Genomic DNA, 12,221 nt, shown 5'->3' on the forward strand with positions numbered 1-12,221 from the left:
ACCCAGGACCTTCTTGCTGTGAGGCGACAGTGCTACCCATCGAGCCACCATGAATCAATTCATTTCTCTTTGCAAGATGACAGTTGAAGAATATTGGCTGCTCATAATAATTTTCTCCAGAATAGATGACAAATGTAGGCAAAGGAATTTAAAACAATCATTATTTTGATGAGAAATGTTTGAGAAAGATGATTTACTTAAAACCACTACAAGTAGTTTTGAGTGTCCATGCAGTAAATACAATTTTACAATTACTGTAAATAATAAACATCAAACTATTTTAAAAAGTATTTTAGCAGTCCCTATTAATCCTTATCATGGTCATTAAGTGCATAAACCCTGACAGGATGTCAGTCCATTGCAGGACATCACACACTAACCATTTTATTTACTTTCTCACTCATTTTACTGATGCAAGATAATAATCTAATCTAATAATCTAAGTGGCTCAATTTTTAGAATCTCTGTCTTTATGTATGTTGTTACAGGACAGACTGTGTGTGACAGGACTGTACTTTTTGTTTGTATATGGCATAAACTACATGATTTTACTTCCTCACATACATCCCAATCCCTTAAGATGCTAAGACTCACGTATAAATGTTCACATCTGTGTGGTTCATGGCACAGTTAGTGCAGAATGCTTTTGAGAAAAAAAACCTGTCTGATATAAATGATGGTTTCTGTACTGAATCATATTTCTTATGGACAGCAGACAATTGTGAACAACCAACAATCTGGTCCGTAGGGCTGGAGAGTGTAATGGGTACATAGATGCGATGTAAAGGTCATGGTGAAGCTATGGCATTCAGTTTGTGTGAATAGCTTTCTGTCAATGTACACTGAATGCCTTCTTTTTAGTTGAATAAGAAGAATGGAGAACTCTGTCTATAAAGCCTACACTCATAAATTATTACAATTGTTTTATAATTACTTGTAAATTAATTGAAAAAAAATCTAAACTTGAATAGTGCTTTATTAACCTATGTTAATAAATCTTACATTATTTTCTAATAATGTATAATAATGTTGTAATAACGTGGAATAACATGGTTTTCTACCAGACAACACTAATGCTTCATGAAAAGTGAATAATATTCATTCATTCATTGTCTCTTTTACCACCACTTTATTCAGGTCAGGGTCTTGGTGGGTCCAGTTAATTGGACAAAAGAGAGGAAACACTCAATTTTAGAAGCTTCAATTAGCTTGACTGCATGTCTTTGGACTGTGGGAGGAAATCGGAGCTCCAGCAGGAAACCCCTGTTGACACGGGGAGAACATGAGAACTCCATTCTTGCTGATCTTGCTTTGATGTCACAGCTCTACCCACTGCGTCACCATGCCACGCCAGTGAATAATATGTATCATTGATATAAAGACAAAATATGCCCCAAAGTATACAAAAAACAATTTAGTTGTTTAGCCACATCCATTGTTAGAAGGTACATACAATTAATTATGAATCTTTGTGGGAACATTTTGGGATATGACCTTTTCCTGTGCACAAAGAACTGTAAAAGAAAGCATTACTGTAATAGTAGTAGTAATATTAAGTGCCGTCAAGATTATCCTGACTTATCATCGACCATATGGATAGCATTTCTCTAGAACATTCTGTTTTCTGTTTGGGTCTTCAGGCTTCTTAATGTCTTATTGATTGGTCCTCTAATTGTACCCATCCATCTTGTTGCTGGCTGTCCTCTTCTCGTACTTTCAACTCATCCAAGCATAATTGTCTTTTCAAATGAATTGTCTCTTCTTGTAATGTGTTCAAAACGAGAGAGTTTCCATCTGGGTATCATCACTGAATCCTTCAAAGTTCAAAACCTGGTCAGTTTTTTTGCCTAACCATATCATCCTGGTCAGGGTTGCAATGCATCTAGCACCACCTAAATCACTGGGCACAAAAAAGTAACAGCATATTATTGGGTACACCAGGGTGGCACGGTGGCTCGGTGGGTAGCACTTTCACCCCACAGCAAGAAGGTCCTAGGTTCAATCCCCAAGTGGAGCGTTCTGGGTCCTTTCTGTGTGGAGTTTGCATGTTCTCCCTGTCTCTGTGTGGGTTTCCTCCGGGAATACAAAATTGTCCATGACACTAAACTTAATCTGTGTTTGACACTAAACTTAATCTGATGAATCTTGTGTATCCAGTTACTGTTTTACACTGTAACCAAAGTGTGTAAAACATGACGTTAAAATCCTAATAAATAAATAAATAAATATTGGCTACACCATGCAAGGCAATACACTCCTAACACATGTATACTCACGCACATCTAGGGGCTTTTCATTCATTCATTCATTTTACCACTGCTTTATCCATTTAGGCTCACACTGGGTACAATTCACGGCAAAAGGCAGGAAACACACAAAATGCTTCACCTGGGAATTGAACCCAGGACCTTCTTGCTGTGCTACCCACTGGATAGAGGCTTTCTGAAGTAGCTAATTCAGATTTATATTTTGGCAGGTGGGTAAAAATTGGATTATCAGAAAGAATCCAACAGACACAGGGGGACCATGAGACCGCGACCCCTCCCAGGTAGTAATCAGAGGTGCGAATTGAACCAAGGTTGTCAGGATCCATTTTGCTCCACAGCACCCACTCTATGAGCTGCACCACTAAATCACTCCAAGACCTGCATGCCTAGTACATGAAACAATGATAAAGGGAATATGGGTCAGGGAGGGAATCTTGTAGAGACGTAGAGATGTGCTCTAGGATAATTAGGATTCCCGTCTCCTACCCATGGGTTCTGTATGAGATATTAAACTGAGACACCAAGGCACATGCAGCACGTAATATACACAGTTCCTTATGTGTTTCATTTATCAAAGCAAGCATTCAAGCACTTCTGCACTTTACACCGGGCTTCACCAAGGCTTTTAAAGCTACAGGGCAAACATTGGATCCCATCTCAATGTTTATCTCTTTCTTGTCACTGACTCACATTAGAGGGAAAATACTATCTGCGTGGGCAGATAAATCTGTGCCTAATCACCACAAACCAGACCATGTGACATCAGCAATTATGCATCCAGTGCTTACCTGCAATTCCCTGTGGAGAGCTTTTAACCATAATGATGAATAAATGTATGTGCTTGCGTTTCAGCATAGAGTGTTTTGTTCTCACATCATGTGCCAAGCCAAGCACATTGCATTGGTATTCCTCCCCCACCTTTAACATGTCAATAGCAAGCTGCATAATTGAGACAAGCTTCCTTTGTTTTGTGTGCTTTCCATTAAATAAGACATCTAAGGTGTCTTTTAGTCTAAATTACTAAAGAAGTATGAATTTCACAGGAATTGTGTAATACAATACAGCTTTAAAATGGCAGATAAAAACTAACCAGATCTGTCAGAATGTAACCTTTATTCATCCAATAAAAAATGTGTGACAACCCACAGAAATCCCACTAAATTACAGAATAGGTTACATTTACATTTACGGCATTTAGCAGCCACTTTTATCCAAAGCGACTTACAGTACTGTGACAAATTGAAGGTTAAGGGTCTTAAGGTTAAGGTGCTCAAGGGCCCAACAGCGGCAACCTGGCAGTGGTGGGGCTTGAACCAGTGACCTTTTGATTACTAGTCCAGTACCTTAACTACTAGGCTACAACTGCCTGTGTCTATAAATAGCTATATAAATAGAAAGGACACACTTCCATAGACATCATTTGCATTATTGATCAGTATCAGCAATGACCTATGGATAAATATGTAGGGAATTCCCCCCCTGGGCCAGCCATGCTGGCCGAAGATTGCAACAACAAGGTGAGTGGGGCTGGCTGTAAGATAGAAAAAGGTTAATGACACTTGCCATATAGAAGCACTTTGTAGTTCTACAATTACTGACTGTAGTCCATCTGTTTCTCTACATACCTTTTTAGCCTGTTTCACCCTGTTCTTCAATGGTCATGATCCCCACAGGACCACCACAGAGCAGGGAATAATTAAGTGGTGGATCATTCTCAGCACTGCAGTGACACTAACATGGTGGTGGTGTGCTAGTGTGTGTTGTGCTGGTATGAGTGGATCAGACACAGCAGCACTGCTGGAGTTTTTAAATACCATGTCCACTCACTGTCCACTCTATTAGACACTCCTACCTAGTTGGTCCACCTTGTAGATGTAAAGTCAGAGACTATCGCTCATCTATTGCTGCTGTTTGAGTCGGTCATCTTCTAGACCTTCATCAGCAGTCACAGGACGCTGCCCACGGGGCGCTGTTGGCTGGATATATTTGGTTGGTGGACTATTCTCAGTCCAGCAGTGACAGTGAGGTGTTTAAAAACTCCAGCAGTGCTGCTGTCTGATCCACTCATACCAGTACAACAGACACTAACACACCACCACCATGTAAGTGTCACTGCAGTGCTGAGATTGATCCACCACCCAAATAATACCTACTCTGTGGTGGTCCTGTAGGGTCCTGACCATTGAAGAACAGCATGAAAGCAGGCTAAAAAAGGTATGTAGAAAAACAGATGGACTACAGTCAGTAATTGTAGAACTACAAAGTGCTTCTGTATGGTAAGTGGAGCTGATAAAATGGACAGTGAGTGTAGAAACAAGAAGGTGGTTTTAATGTTAAGCCTGATCGGTGTATATTGCATCTTTTACATCCTGTATTTCTACACAGACATATTTAAGCTTCAGCGTTGATGCTTTAGCTCTGGTGTTGTCTCTCAGACAAAGACAGTCTGTTACTAATGGTTCCTGAAACCTTAGGTACAGCTTTACATCAACAAGACAAATGGGATATGCATGAACACTCTTCTTACAAACAGAAACCTATTCAGTGCTGACAAAGAGCAAAACAAATACCAAATGCCTGTCAAGTTAATGGAAAATAGATTTGATCTAATGAAAGAGTTGATTATATGGAACTTGATAGCTCCTTGTTTAAGTTCATAATCCTAATTTAAAAACTCCTTCAGCATGGTTACGTACTCTACCATATTAGAGATCATTCATGTAACATCATGTGCATGGTAAAAATATATATTTTTGAGTTTCTGTGACATACTTATTCAATATTTAAGTCATCAGGAAGGATTTGTTATGGATCAGCGACCCTAGTTTACATTATTAGGTCAACACCTATCCAGGGAATATCAGGACAAAAACTGGCAAGCAGCAGGGACACCAGCTATGAAAAGCCCACTTTAACTGGGTTAACTGAAAGTGGCAATGTAAATTACATCAAAGCATACTAAAACCTAGGTAAGCTTGGTGTTTAACCTACAGGTTGACACTACCAGTGGTAAACATACAGCTCTGAGTTTGTGCTTTATCTGGCCAGCCCATGCTTTGGTTATGATAACAGTTAATTTTATTTGGTTAAGTGATATAACCTACATACACACAGCAACTGCAGAAGGGACAGCAACACACATAAATATATAAGATATTTTCTTTGCAGTTTGTTTTGCCCTTATTTTAACCTTCTTATGCCAATTAAGTCATATTTAGTCCCACAAGCATCATTCCTCTGATGCTTGAACCACTCACTCTCTGACCATGAAAATTACCAGCACCCACTTTTCTTTACACCAGCCCTCCTTTTTCACTGCATGGTTTAAAACCCTTTTTCATCATTTAGTGGTTGTTTCCTTTGACAAGTGACCCATACTGTACTCAAGTGCCCATACAAAATTTGGTTACCCTTCCTTACACATGACTAAAAGCACCGGATTGTAAAAGAATGATCAGATGTGAAGCTGAAGCCAAAGAAGCGCCATGTTTAAAAACCAACTGCAGTAGATTTTATTAAAGCAGTCCTCTTAAAGAAAGAAATTCAGAAAAATGTAAATGGAGCTACAGAAAATCAAACCACAACCAAACCGAAAATCGTCCTGTTGTTGCTGCTGCTATTGTTACAGCACCATTGCATATTTTGGCCAGCGTCTTCTCCTACTTCTCCTTCTTTTACAAGTATCCTTGTGCAATTGAAGACAATAACACATTAGGTATGGCACAGGTAGTTCTGAATTTAGATGTGTGGATGGAAGGGGCAAATGTGTACTTCCACTACCACAATGGATGTCAGCTCATCATCTGAAACTTAATCTCAGCAAGACAGAGATGTTGCTCATTCCCGGAGATCAGTCTCCAACCCTGGACCTTCTCATTACTCTTGATGACTCCCAGATCAGACCATCTGATAAGGTAAGAAGCCTTGGTGTTGTCCTGGATAACCAGCTGACCTTCTCTCCTTACATAGCCCACATGACAAGATCGTGCCGGTTCCTCCTGTACACTATCAGGAAGATCCGACCATTTCTCTCCAGGGAAGCTACCCAGATTCTGGTCCAATCACTTGTAATCTCACGGTTGGACTACTGCAACTCCCTCCTGGCAGGAGCTCCTATGTCCACTACTAAACCCTTGCAGCTCATTCAAAATGCAGCTGCCCGTCTGGTTTTTAACCAGCCCAAACACTGCCACATCACCCCACTGCTGCGTCGGCTTCCTGTAGCTGCACGCATTCAGTTTAAAACACTAATGCTCGCCTACAAAGCCAAAAATGGACCAGCCCCAAGCTACCTTCGAGGCCTAATCAAACCCCGCTCTGTACCACGCAACCTCCGAGCCACTAGTCTCGCTCGACTTGAGCCTCCACCCAGGACTAAAGGAAGACAAGCATCAAGGCTCTTCTCTGTACTGGCACCCAAGTGGTGGAATGAACTTCCTCTGTCTGTCCGAACATCTGAGTCTCTTGCTGTCTTTAAAAAACAATTAAAAACCCACCTCTTTACTAAACACTTAAGCTGACTTGTACCTATTTACTAACATTTTTTTCCATTTCCAAAAAAAAACACCACTTTGGTTCTAACAGGTTTCAGCAGATTTGTGTTCTTTTACTGTTGTTTACTAAAACTTGAGAAATGAAATGTTTACTGTGGAAGCACTTCTGTGAGTCGCTCTGGATAAGAGCGTCCGCTAAATGCAGAAAATGTAAAATGTAAAATACCCCTGCTATTACCTTGACCAGACAGAAGGGGTCGCAGCCGCATTAACAACAGGGCAAACACCCATCCAAGCTTCACTTTCCTAGATAAGACCAAGTGTGTCTGTTGAGAAGCCAATCAAGCCAGTAGCACCACTGACACTTGTTCATGAAAGCTTGAACTTTCCGCTATGCGTGTTGGACCTCTGCGCCAAACATGTACCTATATTTCGGGTTTTGACTAGATTTTTGTATATTTACAGTTCACAACACCAAGTGTCATTAGTTCTGAACAATGTTGGGTTGAATATAAAGCACTGTTTAGCAAAAATATCAGTGGCTTCAACTGAACATCAGTTTATCAGACCCTAAAACTGCGAAACCACAAACAGTCAGACTGAGGAATCAATTTCCGTTGAGGACTGTTGTAGCTCAGCGGTTAAGTTACTGGACCAGTAATCAGAAGGTTTCCTGTTCATGCTCCACCACAGCCAAGTTGTCACTGTTGGGCCCCTGAGCAAAGCCCTTAATTGTATTCAGTCATAATTGTAAGTCGCTTTGGGTAAAATCAGCTGCTAAATGCCACAAATGTAAATGTAAGTTGTTTAAATGAAGCAAAATGAACGGTCGGGTGGTTTGCGCTCTGGGATTAACTGTGATTATCTCACACCAGCCAAGCAGCTACTGTTTTTAAGCAAAACCTATTACACATTTACTTCTGTATTTATTTTACTTATGCATATTATGCTTCCAAAACATGGCAGTAGGTGCATTAATAAATAAATGAACCATTCAGTGTGTAAAGTATATGCTTGTTAATTGATTGATTTCCATGTAAAAAACATTCAATGACATTTTGTCAGCAATTTTAGTAGGTTTGATTTGTGCAGCTTTTATGAAGGCCTTAGACCTTCTTGGTTGCTACTGGAGACGATTCACGTCAGACCAGTCTTTGATTAAAATCTATCCAGTGTATGTTGCCTCTGAGACTTCACTGACGTGTTTTAACATAAAAGGAGCCAAATACTGCTGGAGCAGTGCTTACCTTGGGTAATTGAAAACCATAGAGTATTACAACACTGATTGCATTTTAGCTTGTTTCTCATTACATGGCCATGTGATTATCATCAATGCTAAAATGCTTTCACATCGTACAGCCTTCACAAATTAGAGCAGAGAAAGGCAATAACAATTAACGTCTATTTAATATGCGTTTTTGTTCAACGAAATTATATTTGTATTAATGTAAACTTGTAATCTAGCATTTACAATATACGCTTAGGGAAAGGAAGTATTTAATTATGTTTGTGTTTGTCTTTAAATCCAATATGGTCAAAAGTATGTGGACAGTTTGTCAGGTGTCTTTTAAGTTTGTTCATTTGGTTTGACAATTTCATACCACATACCAGGCACATAGGGAGCAAACATGGTAAATCCCAGGTAAAGATGAAACCATACAACATGTAGCTGTCACTGTACTTTCTTTTTCTTGCTGCTGGCATCTACTTCCCTCCCTGCTGAGCAACAACTGGATAATGAAGCTGACGTCTCAGATTCTGGTGCCTTTCTTTTCAAAAAATGCTAGTTTGTGTTCTTCTTTCAATGCTCTCATAATGCACTACATGTCTGAATGTTGTTCTGCTATTTATGTCAGCATTAAAGCAGCCATAACATTAAAACCACCTCCTTGTTTCTACACACACTGTCCATGTTATCAGCTCCACTTACCATATAGAAGCACTTTGTAGTTCTACAATTACTGACTGTAGTCCATCTGTTTCCCTGCATGCTTTGTTAGCCCCCTTTCATGCTGTTCTTCAATGGTCAGGACTGTGGTCAGTTCAGTTCAATGGTCAGAGTGGACAGTGAGTGGACACGTTATTTAAAAACTCCAGCAGCGCTGCTGTGTCTGATCCACTCATACCAGCACAACACACACTAACACACCACCACCATGTCATTGTCACTGCAGTGCTGACCACCTAAATAATACCTGCTCTGTGGTGGCCCTGTGGGAGTCCTGACCATTAAAGAACAGGGTGTAAAAGTATTTAGAGAAATACATGGATACAGTCAGTAATTGTAGAACTACAATTTGTTATGGACAATTTAGTATCTGAAGTTCACCTCACTTGCATGTCTTTGGACTGTGGGAGGAAACCGGAGCACCCGGAGGAAACCTATGCAGACACAGGGAGAACATGCAAACTCCACACAGAAAGGACCCGGACCGCCCCACCTGGGGATCGAAGCCAGGACCTTCTTGCTGTGAGGCCAGTGAGTGTAGAAACAAGGAGGTGGTTTTAATGTTATGGCTGATCAGTGTACGTACATGTCAGGTTTTAAAGTCTGGGAATACCAGGAATACAAAATAGCTCATAAATTAGTCAGAATGCAAAAAAAGGCAGCCCTAGGCAAATTTAAGCCGGAAAGCACTATTGCTCGATAAAATATGTTTCAATGTAGTACTTCTTATTCATGAAACCACAGGATATTAAAAATTGACACACATACTTTTCAATGTAGAGGAAAGTCAAAACCCAAAGACCAATGTACAGTTAGAGCACCTCTAGATGCTAGCAAGGTGGTGAGACATTTCTACTCCTTGTGTGAATTGGAATTCTTAGATCACAAGCAGACTTATGCTATTGAAGGACACATAGTGGAATTTATTAACATATAGTTATTCTGATGTGCATTGATGTTTAGCCACAATGATCTTGAGCATTACACACACTAAGTAAAGCCTTTTCACAACACACAACTATAGAGCAAGTGTTAGTGGTGTTATCTCTTTCAATATTTATTCAACATCTTCCTGATCCAGTTAAAACCAGCAGCTCTGCCCTCTTTGAAAAGTGGGTTAAATCTCATGAGTGGTCTGTTTTCTGCAGGCAACAACAGTCTTTTTTGGCCTGTGCATCATGTAAGACGTTTATAATAAAGCAAATAAATAAGAGCAATTGCACAATTACAGAGACTTAGCAGATTAGCATTTAAAACATTTGGGCCATAATTGTTCCAAACGAAATGCAATGCTACAGACTGGAGAATCCAGCAGTCACAGAAATGCACTCCCAATAGTCAAGACGTTTAGTGAGGATATAAAGAGGATAAAAGTGAATGAAACACCAGGGCTTTACTGCACCTACTGCATAAAAGAAAAACATTTCAGGATTGTAAAAAGTTTCTCAAATAACACACATCATTTCATTAGTAGTAATGTAAGTAAAGCTTTACTTTAATAAGGTAAAAAGGACAACACACATTATCAGATCCTGCTGACACTTGTCAAATTTACACAAGAAGTCATTCATCGCTCACACAAAATATTTTTTATCCCTACAGTAAGCTCAGTTTACTGCTGCTGTAGTGTCAGCCATGAATTACTACTACTAGATTTTGTAATATATACAATAATTATAACAATGTCTGTCCAAACACTGCTATTGAAATAGGAAGAAGAAATCCAAGCCCACTTGCTTACCTAAGACAATGCAGGTTAGTATTTTTAGCTGAGTACTACATGCCAGTAGAAGGCCTTTAATGCTAAGTCATTTACTAAAAAGTCATTTTCTGCTTTTAGTAACTTTTATTGCTGCCAACACTCACCAAATATCCATATGCATGTTGTTTACATGTCAGTCTTGGTGGGTGGGCGTGTCTTATCTAGTTGGCAGGCATATTGCATCATGGTCATTGTACTTGTAATGAATTAGATAACTATCTAAGGCTTTTGCTGGAAAATCAGACCCACTTTTATTTATTTTCAGCTACCCTTTACACTGATCAACCATAACAGTCAACACCCCCGATCAAACATAACACACCGATCAAACCTAACAATAAACACCTCACTGTCACTGCTGGACTGAGAATAGTCCAGCAACCAAAAGTATATCCAACCAACAGCGCCCCGTGGGCAGCGTCCTGTGACCACTGATGAAGGTCTAGTAGATGACCAACTCAAACAGCAGCAATAGATGAGCGATCGTCTCTGACTGACTAAAAAGGTATTTAGAAAAATAGATGGATACAGTCAGTAATTGTAGAACTACAAACTGCTCCTATATGGTAAGTGGAGCTGATAAAATGGACAGCGAGTGTAGAAACAAGGAGGTGGTTTTAATGTTATGGTTGATTGGTATATGTACTCTCTATAAGACCCAAAAAGTATAACGCTTACCCTATCCAATACTATTTTCTCAGTATGTTGTTATGCTCTTAGATAAAAAAAGAAAAAAAATGATCAGCACCAGCCTCCAACACAGGCAGGTTTGAACAGCCCACGACTACCTGAAAATTAAGTACACTTGGGAATGCCAGCCTAATACAAAGAGCTGAAAGCTCGGTGGATAACAAGCTACATTACAAATGTTTTCTCTAACATCATGCAGAACATGCCATAAGATCCCCGTGCAAATCTACACTCTAATTATTGCAATCAACTCCTTTTCTGTCTCAGTATGTATGACAAGTGATTCAGGTGGGAATTGAGCATGGTTGCTTTTAGACGAGTGTGATGAAGAAGACCTAATTTCTTCGCCAGTGCTCCAAATACAGTGATCATGTCTCTGAAGCCTACACTAGAAAACTATTTTAGGCAGAAAACTAGCTTGTTAACATCGGAACAAAATTACAAGGTATTTTATGTTTTATCCATCCTTTAAAATAAACACTTTTTTTTAATTAATGCCTGAAACACATTCTTAAATCTCAAAGTCACCTGAAATCTCTTATGCATCCCTTATTTTTTGTATGTCTGTGTGTGTCTTAGCTGCAAAAGCCAGCGTCTATTGTGTTATGGTGTAAATAGTATCTATGGCATGTGTAAACTGGCTTTTTAAATAATATTTAAGCAAATCAATGCTTATATCAACATGGCAAAGCTAAGCCATCAGGACTGCAAGTGTGGGTGCTAGACTGGCCTGCCTGCATTCCAGATATGTCTCCAATTTAAGCTATGAAGTATATTATAAAACAAAATACCACAATAAGGTCTCACAGGGTTGTACAACAAAACACTTAAATAACAAAGAAATGAAAAACAATAATACAAAAGAAATGAATGTTTTCAGTGCCCCCTAAAATTATTGTGTTAATAAATGAAAAGTTTAATAATTACCAATACCAGTGGGGCAGTGTTAGCTCAGCTGCTGGACTATTAAGTAGGTCATTGATTCTCTACCAGGTTGCCACTGCTGAGCTCTTAAGCTAGGCACTTAACCCTAAATTGTGAGGATTGTATCTGGTCAGAAA

This window comes from Trichomycterus rosablanca, chromosome 6 (assembly GCF_030014385.1).
Source record: "Trichomycterus rosablanca isolate fTriRos1 chromosome 6, fTriRos1.hap1, whole genome shotgun sequence".
Classification (NCBI taxonomy): Eukaryota; Metazoa; Chordata; class Actinopteri; order Siluriformes; family Trichomycteridae; genus Trichomycterus; species Trichomycterus rosablanca.